General features: G+C 47.3%; 1 long non-coding RNA gene across 2 annotated transcripts; it reads right to left on the bottom strand.

Moving 5' to 3' along the window:
• Positions 1–2,440: 2,440 nt before the first annotated feature.
• Positions 2,441–7,317, bottom strand: LOC144304461 (uncharacterized). 2 transcript variants are annotated; one of them, XR_013371370.1, is made up of 3 exons: positions 7,172–7,317; positions 4,932–5,051; positions 2,441–4,730 (listed from the first exon to the last, which is right to left on the bottom strand). It is a non-coding gene; the product is annotated as an uncharacterized LOC144304461 (long non-coding RNA). The 2 variants fall into 2 exon arrangements; XR_013371371.1 differs by lacking the exon at positions 7,172–7,317 and adding an exon at positions 5,307–5,537.
• Between the last annotated feature and the right edge of the window lie 4,437 nt (positions 7,318–11,754).

Below are 11,754 nucleotides of genomic sequence, written 5' to 3'. Positions count from 1 at the left end.
GTCCATGGCAACACCCCTAATTGAGCCTGTATTCACGAATGAAACCAGCACTGGGAGGGCCACATTCCAGTTCCAGCTCTAGTCAGCAAAGGGACTTTGCACCATCCCAGAATTATTCAAAGCCTCGGGATTCTCATCTGTAAGGAGATTGGGATTGGACCATTTCTTCTCTAAAACCCTTCATAGTGATTCTAGGCCTTGGAGGAAGGAAGAAAACAAGACTGGAGATACAGTCCCTAACCCAGAAAAAGCTAATGATGGTGAGTGAGAATACATCTCCAAAAGACAAAACTGCATGAAACTACAAGTGGTCAAAGCATGGAGAGCTCCCGCTTCTTGTCCACCACCATCTAGCCTATTTCTGGCAACAGCCTCTAATTTCCATGTGGGACACTCACAAGGTCTGCTTCCAGGGATGGAACCCATAACCTAAAATACCCTTAACCCACTTCTCACCAGTTCCACACAACCTCCTCATCCCAGCCACTGTTATCTGTCCCTGCTTCCCCCAGCCCTCTCCACATAGCAGCAGAGACCTCATTTTGTTATTATTACCTGTTTTATATTGTGCCTTTTTAAAGTTGAGCTATAATTACAACATGCTGGTTTGATATTTACATATTGCGATGTGTAACTACAGTTGCATTAGCAAACACCTTCATCATATCACACATTTACCATCTCTTTTTAGTGTTGAGAGCAGTTCGGATCTAGTCTCTTATTAAGTTTAAAGTTAATAATCAGTATCATTGACTATAATCACTATAGTGTACATTAGATCTCCAGAACTCATTTACCCACTAGTTGTAAATTTGGACTCTTAAAACACATCTCTCTAATTCCCCCATTCCCCAGTCCCTGGTAGTCACCATTCTAGTCTGTCTTCACAAGTTCAGATCTTTAAAAATTTCACATATGAGATCATACAGTATGTCTTTCTCTGTCTGACTTATCTCGCTTAGAATAATGCCTTCAGGATCCATCCATGTTATTGCAAATGGCGGTATTTCCTACTTTCTCATGGCTGAATAATATTCTGTTGCATACGTGCCACATTTTCTGTAGTCCTTCATCTGTTGACAGGCCCTCAGATTGTTTCCCTGTCTTGGCTATCGTGAATAATGCTGCAGTGAACATGGGAATGCATGAGATACAGATACAGATAAGATACAGTTTTAATTCCTTTGGACATATACCCAGAAGTGAGATTGCTGGATTATATGTAGTTCAATTTTTTAACTTTCTGAAGAACCTCCAGACTGTTTTCCATCATGGCTGCAACAATTTACATTCTAACAGTGTGCAAGGGTTCCCTTCTCTCCACATCTTTGCCAACGATATTATCTCTTTTTGATGATAGTCATTCTGGCAGGTGTGAGGTGATACCTTACTTTGGATTGGATTTGCATTTCTCTGATGCTTAGTGATATTGAGCACCTTTCCATATACCTGCTGGCCATTTGTACGTAGACATTATTTTTCCAACATAACTCATGTTGTGTCTCTTCCCTTTTGGAAAGACTAGACTCTCCATCATTGTCAGAATAAAAATCTGCCTCCTTCCTCAGCCTGTAGAGCCCAGTATAGCATGGCTCTCCCCTCCTCTCCCACTGTGCCCTGCTCAGTCCATGCTGCTCTGGCCATACCAGCCTTTGTGGCTCTTCCTTAATAAGCCTGGCTTGTTCCCTCTGCCCAGCGTTCTATACCCAGATCTTCTTCACTCAGCTTCCATTCTCATTTCATTCAGATCTCTATCCAAATGTCACCTCCTAAGAGAGACATTCCCTGACCATCTCATCTAAAGCAGCATTCCACCTCCACATCACTCTATCCTCTTAATCTGCTTTGGTAGTTGTTGTTTTTAATAGCTTTCCTCATTTCCCAATTTTGTATCATTTTATACAATTTACTTGTTTGTTTTCTGTCTCTTACTGGGAAGAAAGGCCTAACAAGGTAGGGGTCTGATCCGTCTTATCCCTACTATGTCCCAGAATATACAATAGTGCTGGCACATAGTAGGTGCTCAATCAATGCTTGGTGAGTCGGTGAGAAAGCGAGTGAAGTTGATCTGTGCATTCAATTTCCCAGTCACACTGGTTGGTTCAGGGATGGGCAGGTGACTACTTAACCTGGTCTGGATAGACTGAATCTGAGTGAATGCCAGGGTGTCAAGCCGTAAGCATACATTTTTCTCTGCTGCCCTGAGTGTTGCCATGGTGAGAGGCTAAGGCCAAAACTGCCAGATGTATCCAGGAACAAGGTCTACCCAGGGGAAGAAAAACCAAGGAGCAAACCTAGTAGTATCCTTAGAGCCCTGAAGGAAGCTATGTCTGAAACCAGAACATTCTATAGACTTTTCAGCCATTGGCCAATATATTTCTTTTTTTTTTTTTTTTTTTAAGATTTTATTTATTCATGAGAGACACACAGAGAGAGAGGCAGAGACACAGGCAAAGGGAGAAGCAGGCTCCATGCAGGGAGCTCAATGTGGGACTCAATCTTGGGACCCCAGGATCACGCCCTGGGCCAAAGGCAGGTGCTCAAACACTGAACCACCTGGGTGCCCCCAGCCAGTACATTTCTTAAGCAGCATGTAGTTAATCCTCACACAACACCAGGCACCAAGCACATTTCCCAGATGACAAAATAAGGAAAACACTTGAGTGACTTAGCTAAGGTCACACAGTCAGATGGGGGCTCATCTTCTAACCAAATGCCATGTCAGGTGTTCTCCTCCCCTTTGCCTCAAAGGGCCTTCCTTTCAGGAAGGCAGCAGGCCTACTGGCATGACGGAGCCTAGGCAGGGATAGGGTAGGATTAGCCTCAAAGTGGAACATGCTGCTGTTGTGTTCATGCTGTTTATACAGGGCTTTTCTTCAAAGCACTCCACCTGCTTTTGCAAATAACTATTTCAAAGCTCTTCTGCAGCAAGTCTAGGGGAGACAAGTCAAACAATGGCAACAGATGTTCTGCAGCCTTAGAAGCCAATGAGTGCCCACCCTTATCAGCTGACAGGGTACAGGATTAACAGCACAGGCCTCTGTGATTTGTCTGGTAGAGTAACACAGCACCTCACAGATGTTTAATCCTCATTATCTGTCAGCCCCACCAACAGCATATGGGATAACAAAATTCCTTATGTTAAAGAGCAGCAAATGTGTGGCCCTCGGCCCTTGCAGGCTCCTCTCCCATGAAATCTACTGAGGAGGGCTTTGCTGGATTGTTCTCACAGTTTTAGATGCCTGGCTGGCCCTGCCCCAGGAAGAGCTTTCTCGGAGCGAGGCTCACACTATGTGAATCCCAAGTCCCCCTACCTCATTGGCCTAAGGTCTGTCCAGCAGCTGCCTGCTGACTGCCAGAAAGGCTGTTCTCAGGAAGGAGCCTGCAGGGAAAGAGCTCAGCCATGTGTTTTCACGTAGGCCACAGGCTGCCAAACAGCTTCCAGTGAGGTGCGTGCTGGAGATGGTACCTGGGCTCCCCTGCCAAACCCCCAGGCTCTTAATGAGGGATGGGACCCATGGGAGTTGTTTCCATTCATCGATGGCAGCCTGTTCATCAGCCCACCAGGAACCTCTCTTCAGCCTGTGTTAATGACCTACTGTGGCTCCCACTTTCCCTCGCACTGAGGCTAGTGTGTTCCTTCTCATGGCCAGTCTGCTCTGCTGCTCAGACCTGGGCACACCTCAACCCAGATATTCAAGGAACCCCCACCTAGGTGGGGGCACCCATCTCCTTCAGAGAGATTTGATCCTGCAGAAGGAAGGCTGGGAAACTATGCAGCATGGAGTCCAAATTTAGCTAGTAAAATAAGACTGTTTTCATCTGGACCCAACTATTCCTCAGGCAGTTCTCAGAAAACTAGAATCAGGACAGAGAAATGCCAGTTTTTGTCTGCCTTTGGACAAAACCTGCTAAGCTTACACTAAATGACCATCTGGCTTCATCCCCTCAGGGTCACATGATTTCCATAAATCCTTAGTTTTCCAGCAGAGAAGTACACAGGAATCAGGGAGGGGATTGAGCTCTATCCTCAGAGACTTAGGTTCCATACATCTGGGACAGGATCATTACACGTTTCCCCTCCTCTACACCCCAAAGCCTAAAATTTCATAGACCTAAAGAAAAGATAGAAGGAGACTTGAGAGGTGATCTCACCTGGCAGTGAACCATCAGCTAGTGGGTTTTAGCTAAAGATCAGCAGATGTCACATGTTCAGTGCCAAGTGAAGCAAGGGACTGGCATCTCTCCCACCTTCTTTATTCTCTCCTTCACTGGAGACACATCACGAGACATCAGGAATCACTAGACACGAATCTCCTCATAACTGGTCTCTAGACAATCAGGTTCTTGCCATCTGAGGAACAAAGGCAATACCTGGTATCCAGTGGATACAACTCATGGCCAGAGAGCCAGGCATCTGGCCCCAGGCCAGGACCTCAGCAGGAGCCTGGCAAGTGGCAGCCACCTCAAAGCCAGAGGGACTCAACTCTCCTAAAGGGATGCTTCTGTTAGTCCTGATGGGGACAGGGGCAGAGTGGGTGTCTTTGGGAAGATCCTGGCCATAGTTCAGCAGGAAGCAAGGCGTGCATTTATTCATGGTGAAGATCACATTTCACTTTTGGCTTAGCTGGTCTTCAAGCAAGTGTTGGCCATCTCCACTCTAGCAGGCTGTTTGTGGTAGCTTTCTCTGCAGCTGTACTGGGACACGCGTTGCCATAATGCTGTGTCCACTGTCAACAAGAACAGCAGGCAATAAGTACTGTTCTAATAAACATGTTATTAATTTATTAATCCCCACTATGACTCTGATAGGCGGGTACTAAAATTACCCCACTTTATGGATGACTGAAGCACAGATTGGTTGAGTAACTTGTCTGAGATCACATGGGAAATGGGAGGGGGAGCTGGAAGGTGAACCCGGGTGTTCCGACCTTCAGGGTTGTCCATAGTTTGGATGTGAAGATGGGTACCAGGTGGTCCACAGTTCTGTCCGTGCAACAGTCAGGGGTCCATCCAATCCAGAGGGAAGTGGTGACAAAGGCATCATCTGCCTAATAGGATGATTGGAGTTGTTGTAGTCTGTAGGCTATACAACAGGGTCATGGTTGTTGTAACTAACGTCCTAGATAAGTGATTGGGTGACACAAAACACCATCGGAGTCCAGACAGGTGTGGCTATTTAAGCAAAGAAGGAGCCACAGACTCCTAAAGGACTGGGTGTAGAGGAACTCTAGCTTCTGCTTTCCCCTAGACACCAGTTCCAGTATCAGGAAAGAAAAATCAGAACCAAGCTCCAGAAAGCATACCTTGGTCCATTAGCTTCAGATCCTGTCCAAGACAGCTGTGTGGTCCTAGAGGATCCATAGCTCCCTCCATCGTCTTCCCTCAGCCAGGCATTAGAACCACAGAGGAGAAACCAAACAGAGCCTGCCTCTTATAGCTGTTAGCTGGCATTGTCTGACTGCAATTGATAAGCCACCTACCTTCTCTGCCTGGGTATCTGCCCGTGAGACCCCTCCCCTGCAGACCGTAGTAAGGGGAATTAGCTGAATGCATTGTTAGGAGCCACCCCCCCCACCCCACCCGGACCCCCCACCCCCCGCCTTATCCAGAGGGTGAGTGGGAGACGCTGAATGGTTCTGCTGGAACAAAAGAGCAAAGGCTTGGTGGGTGGAGCAAAAGACAGCTAGAAGCAGAGAGAGCAGGGAACCAGAGTTCAAAGATAGTGGGGGCAGAGGCTGCTCCCTTGGATGGCTATGGGGCAGCTGGTAAGAGGGAAGCCTAGCCCATGGGGTGCCACAGAATGGAGGTAGGAGAATAGAAACTTTTTGGGAACCAGAGCAAGGACTTGAGATGGAAATAGGAATCTGAGCAAGGAATCTATAACCTGGGGACAGAACTCCAAGGAAGACTGGGTACTGGACTGGACAAAGCCATAGTCTATATAACTCTGTGGCTTTAACCATGAATCCACGGGGACTAGCCCTTGGGGGCAACACGTAACTGAACTGGCATTTACTGAGGAAGAAAACCTAAGAGGAAAATGGAAGGCAGCATTTCTGAGACCCCCATCTCAAACGGAGGTGCCCTCGGGATGCTCCTATAACCTGGAGTAGGAATTGGAAGGCCACTCACAGGCAGGGAGATGCAGTACATCTGAGCCTTCGTTGCCTCCCACTAATTTGCTCTTGGTTAATTGCCACCTTTGTCAGTGGCCTCATACTGTTCCTGTAGCTGCCCCAGATGCCACAGTACTGTCCAGTGGAACTTCCTGCAATGATAGAAATGTTTCTTTGTGCTGTCCAATACAGTAGCCACTGGTCACCTGCGACTACTGAACTCTTGAAATGTGGCTAGTACGACTTAAGAGTTGAATTTTCCTTTTAAGTTATTTCTAATTTTAATTTAGCCACATGTGGCTCGTGCCTACCATAATAGATAATGCAGCCCCAGGCCGTAGCTTCCTAAAGGCTGAGACAGGAGTTTCTGCTTCCTCCTCATCCGGCCACGGCCTAGAATCAAGCATGGGCCCTTTGGCGGGCCCTTTGGCAGGCCCTTCGTAAATGAGCCTGACCCACTGACTGAGCGATCCCAGTTTGCACAGAATCATGAATAGACCCGTTCAGCAGAGGTGACATAACTGACCCCTCACTGCTGTGCAGTATAATGGAGAAAAATAGAATTAATCTGGGCACTGAGAGTGAAGTGGGGCTCGCTCCATTCTCTGCAGCAGTGGATTGCTTCATTATCCAGGTCATTATCCAGCCTGTCCCTGCCTGGGTTTGCGTGTGTGCCTGGTAACTGTTGGTGTAAATAAGAATGCCCCGGAGGGGTGGGAGGCTGACCGTCCTCCTCCTCCTGGCCCCTGGCCCTCCTTCTGCATCTTTCTTGCCAGGTCTCCGGCCCACTTGGGCACCTGCTGAGAGCAAGCAGGCTTGAGAAGGGGGGAGCCCACGCCAGAAACCGAGGGGACCGGATAGAGTCTCGCTTGACAGCTCAGAGAACCACCCCACTGTGCCCGGCGACCCCACACCCCCAGGCTGACTCTCCCGGCCGGCCGGCGAACGAGGCCCTTCCTTCCCTCCGGCCGGGGCGTTTCCACGGGTGCCCCTCTCTCTCCTGGGGGAAGAGCCACAGCTGAGGCTCCGGGGCCCTCGCGTTGATGCCGAACCTTTCTTCTACGGTCCTCAAGACGATCGGAGCTCTCTCGTCTTTACGTTGGACCCAAGCGTTTAGCTTTGGGGGTGATCTTTCAGCTGCGGTGGGGTGACTTAGCTATAAAAGCCCCCCCTTGTCCTGTGAGCCTTGAAGCTTCGTTTGCACACGAAAGCTCTTCTCAGAGCCTTTATCACGGTGCGTGCGCCACCTAGAGGCCACGGCCTCAAATCCCGCCGCCCTTCCCGCCGCCAACCTGTTGGCTCTCCTCCTTTCTCTCTCATTTTTCCACACGGAGCCGAGCGGAGCGGAGCGAAAGGCCTCAGAAAACCTGCCCTTGCGGAGTAGGCCCCAGCCCGCCTCCCCCTCCTCAGGACTGGCTTGCCGTGACCCCGCGCGCCCTCACAGAGCTCCGGGCCTGAGAGCGGCCTGCACAGCCTGACCCTCCCAGTACTCAGCCTCTGTCAAAGGCATAGAACTTTTCGGGTTGTCTTAAGACTTAAGGGAGATGCTTGAGCGAGACCAGAGGAGACCGCATGCCTGTGTCCCCAACCCCAGAAGCGCTCTTGCGCTGCCGCCTGGCTGGGTTCTTCTGTGGGGGCCCAGGGGCCGGGACTGGAGATCCCCCGCATCTCACCCTTCCTCCCGTGACTGCATCGGGGCGCACAGCCTCACGTGTGCGTCCGCAGGGACGGGCCCCATGTTAGGGGAACCGATACCAAATATTTCATTGGTGCCATTGCTGTTTGCCTTATGTGGTAAAATATGCATAGTGCAAGATTTGCCATTTTAACCATATTTAAACGTACAGTGCATAAAGTACATGCACAAGGCTGTGCAACCATCACCACTGTTTATTTCCAGAGCTTTTTTGTCATTTCCAGCAAAAAAAAAGAAAAAAAGAAAAGAAAAAGAAAAAAAAGCTCCCTACCTTGTAAACAATAACTCCCATTCCTCCCTCCAGCCCCTGGTAACCTCTATTCTGCTTTTCTGTCTCTATGATAATTTGCCTATTCTAGGTAATGGAATCATATAATTTTTGTCCTTTTGTATCTTACTTAGCCAAATATTTTTAGCTGTGGCTGTTTGACTTGGGCTATAGAGGCCCGGCTTTCTTTTCTGTTTTCTCTGGAGTAGAGATGGGAAAGAAGTCAGCAAAATGAACTTAAACCTTGCCCTTGAGCCACTGCCAACCCTGGCTGTGCTCTCTGGCTGGGTGTGCCTCTGAAAATTGCTGTGGTATTGAGGAAAGGAGGAGCCACGGCTCAGATCTCTCAAAACAAACAAGGAAGGGTCCATTGTTCGGGGGCTTAGAAGAATCAGGCCTTGGCTGGCATTTCCTGGCCTGGTTTGAAAGGGATCATGAGCAGGCTGTCACCTTGCAGTCTGATGAGAGAGGCTACCCCTGCAGAGCCTGTGGGTAACTAGAGGATCTGACCCTGGAGGTTTGGGTCAGACAGGCAAGAGGCAGCCCTGGGTGTCTGGACATGTTTGAGGGGTGGTTTCTGCGTTAGTGTGTCCAGGGATAACCCGAGGATTCAAGGGGATGCCGTCCATACTTCCTCCTTACTCCATTCTATAGAGCACTGATTGTGTACTTCATAGTCATCTTATTGCACGAATAGAGTGGCCCTCTTACAGAAATGGCTATTGCTGTATGTGTAGGTTTCAGTTATTTTTATATTATGAAACTGTAATTCTAAAAATGTCACTTCCCAGGGAGAGGGGGATCGCAGCACCGGAGTGAATCATCATAATAGTAACAACTAACATTTATATTGCATTTAATGGCTTCTAAAGCACTTTTCACAGATATGATCTCATTTCTCATCTCAAGAACATAAGAAGGTAGGGAGAGTTTATAAGTGGCACCAGGAAAGGATGCCTCATGTCTTGGTTTCAAGAAAATGGTCATCATCTCAGATCTATAAATGGGCTTCAAACCTAAGATATCTCCTTGGCTGAAAATAGAGACTAAATAGGAGATCCCCTCAAGGATAAGAAAACTGGACATCAGAGAAACATTTTTGACTAGGAATTTTAGCAGTTCTGAGATGTGCAGGACACAGGCTCCTAAAGCTAACCTCTAAGCCAAGGTTTTTTAGTCAGTAAGTGGGAAATGTTGAGGTAAATAACATTAATTTAGTTCTTTGCAGGACTTTTCAGAGCCTTTATTATGTGCACTGTGACTTTCCACAGGAGGGCTAGAGTACATAATGGATCTCACGTGAATTTGATAATGGAATAATTATCATAGTTTGAGACTAATGCTCCTTAGGATACGATTTAGGAAATCCAGACTAAAGAGGGTGGATCCCTGGGCTCAAAGTGAGATGAGGACCAGCAAAAGGTGGAAATGAAGTGCTTCCCAGAGAGCTGAAGGAGGCTGAAGCCCAGAGAAGGGGAAAAGAACAGGACGGGGCTTACTCCTGGAGTGAGTACAGATCAGGTGTGAAGGCCGAACATCTGTAGGGCTTCCCACGCCAGTGTGGCCCATCTGAGTGTGGTCGTGCAGCATCCACCCTTCCATCCCCACCAGGTTGGCAGCACTGGGACAAGGTAATAGCCCACATCCCCTCAAGGTCATGAAGAGTTGCTCACACTGGTCACACCCCTTCACATGGGAATTCAGGGACACCTCATAACATTCACTCCTATAGGTACTGCGCTCAAAAGGAACCGTCAATATAGGCTAGGAAACCCCTCAGTCATGCTTTTTGGATGACGTGTATTTGTGTGGAATTTAATTTTGATTGAGCGTAAACATAGAGGTGGTTGAAATTTTGCTTTTGATTAAATCAGTCATATCTGCCAGTTAAGGTGCTTTTGGTGTGTTGGACACGGCACTGAATGTTCATTCTACATCAAAGTTTTTGCCTGACTCTCATAAAAATCCTCTAGGAGAGGTTTGGTTACTTTCTTCATTCCACAGGTGAGGAAACCATGTCTTAGCAAAGTTGAATATCTTGTTGACCATACAGCCAGTAGGTTAGAGAGCCCAGATGTTAACCCAGTAACTTCGAGACTCCGTGCTTAACCATAAACTTTTACTGCCTCCCCAGATGTGTAGATAAGATTGCTCGTTGCTCCACCTTCCTATTCATTCTCCCTGTGTACCTTTCCGGAAGAATCTGCTTTATTCCAGGCTAAGACTCTATTTCCCAGCCTCCCTTTTAGTCTGGTACGTTCAATGAGATGTAAGCAGAAGTTACATGTGTAGCTTCTGGGAAGGCAACTTTAAAGGTTACACACGGGCCACCTGGATGGCTCGGCAGTTGAGCATCTGAGAGACCTGCCTTCAGCTCAGGTCACGATCCCAGGCTCCTGGGATCCAGTCCCACATCAAGCTCCATGTAGGGAACCTGCTTCTTCTCCCTCTGCCTGTGTCTCTGCCAATTTCTCTGTGTCTGTCATAAATAAATTTTTAAAATCTTAAAAAAAAAAAAAAAAAGGCTACACGCAAGACATGCCCTGTTCTGCTTTTGCAGCATGCTTCCTCTTGCCTAAAACTTGAAGTGATGGGTGAGTTACAGCAGCCGTCTTGGACCATAAGGTTCCCAAGGAGGGGAACATCACTTGCTAAGGGTAAAAGGCAGAAAGGCAGAAGTTCCTACCCATCATGGAACTAACACACCCACTCTGAGCTGCATAAAAAATTAGCCTCTATTGTATTTAAACCACTCTTATTTGGGTTTTCTGTTCTTTGGAGATGAAACTAATCCTAACAGATACAACAAAGCTGTATTTCATATTGTGCTTCCTTGTCTTAATTTCTAACTCCTGCCCCATCAATAAACCATTTCCTCCATTAAGCCATGTTTCCCTTCCACACCCCGTTCCCCAGGGAAGCATGTTCCCTCCCTGTCTGACTTTAGTCCGAAGTCCCGGTGACTTTTCTGTATCCACCCAGCCTCTCCCTTTCTAAATCTAGCAATTAATACTGTAATCACACATCTGGGCCTTGTATTCTTTTCAGCACCACTGAAAATAGTATTAGGAATGTTCTATAATAACAACTATTTGGGGAGAAACATGGTTTGGTGTAAAAAGTACTGACCTGGTAGAAAAAGAAGGGGGTGACTCTGCCCTTTGCAAGCTGCAAGGTTGTAAGGAGAGAATCAGTAGGTGATCTCTTCTTCGACATGAGCTGAGACCCCCTGACTCAGCCAGTAATGACTTTTCCACTTTATGGGAAGCAGATGGGATTTTAATGAACTGTGACCGTTGTCTATTTTCTTTAAGCAACATGCACCGAGATCTATGCGCCCCTTCCAGGAGATAGCATGCATAGTCACAAAAAGGAAGGTAACATTTACAAATTCCTACTTAAATCTTTTCCTTTAGAAATCATGCTGCTTTACTTTTTTATTTCCTCCAGATAAGAAAAGGAGACTTAGGCCTTCTGTTTTCTAGATAAGAGTCCTGATTGGCTAGCACCACAATGCCACTTTTTTTTTTTTTTTTTTTTTTTTGGCCCCAAAGAAAAAAACCAATGGATCATTGAAAGAAAGAAAAAAAAAGTGGGGGGGGGGGGTCATTTCTTGATGTAATAAATATTAGGAAACTAGCAGGAGAGAGGAGGAAGGGGTAGAGTTTGGA

The sequence above is a fragment of the Canis aureus genome, chromosome 34 (genome assembly GCF_053574225.1).
Source record: "Canis aureus isolate CA01 chromosome 34, VMU_Caureus_v.1.0, whole genome shotgun sequence".
Taxonomy (NCBI): domain Eukaryota; kingdom Metazoa; phylum Chordata; class Mammalia; order Carnivora; family Canidae; genus Canis; species Canis aureus.
The sequence above is the reverse complement of the archived record's forward strand: the minus strand, read 5'-3'. Positions and strand labels throughout refer to the sequence as shown.